We start from the raw sequence: 796 nt of genomic DNA on the forward strand, positions 1-796 counted from the left end.
TCCACCTGGTTCATTTGTATACTCCTGCTCTACCTGGTTCCTTATCCATCCTCCTCCTGCTCCACCTGGTCCCTTATCCATTCCCCACCTGCTCCACCTGGTTCCTTAGCCATCCTCCTCCTGCTCCACCTGGTTCATTATCATTCCTCCTCCTCTTTCACCTGGTTCCATCTCCATCCCCCTCCTGCTCCACCTGGTTCCTTATCCATCCTTCTCCTGCTCCATCTGGTTCTTTCTTCATCCTCCTCCTGCTCCACCTGGTTCATTTTTCATCCTCCTCCTGCTCCACCTGGTCCCTTATTTATCATCCTCCTGCTCCACCCGGTTCATTTTTCATACTCCGCCTGCTCCACCTGGTTCCTTATCCATCCTTCTCCTGCTCCACCTGGTTCCTTATCCCTCCTTCTCTTGCTCCATCTGGTTCCTTATCCATCCTCCTCCTGTTCCACCTGGTTCATTTTTCATACTCCTGCTCCACCTGGCCCCTTATTCATCCTCCTCCTTCTCCACGTGGTTCCATCTCCATCCCCCTCCTGCTCCACCTGGTTCCTTATCCATTCTCCTCCTGCTCCATCTGGTTCCTTATTCATTCTCCTCCTGCTCCACCTGCTCCACCTGCTTCCTTATCCATTCTCCTCCTGCACCACCTGGTCCCTTATTCATCCTCCTCCTGCTCCACCTGGTTCCTTCTCCATCCTCTTCTTGCTACACCTGGTTCCTTATTCATTCTCATACTGCTCCACCTGGTCCCGTATTCATCCTCCTCCTGCTCCACCCAGTTCCTTATTCATCCTCC

The sequence above is a fragment of the Lipophrys pholis genome (assembly GCF_963383615.2).
Source record: "Lipophrys pholis genome assembly, chromosome: 1".
Classification (NCBI taxonomy): Eukaryota; Metazoa; Chordata; class Actinopteri; order Blenniiformes; family Blenniidae; genus Lipophrys; species Lipophrys pholis.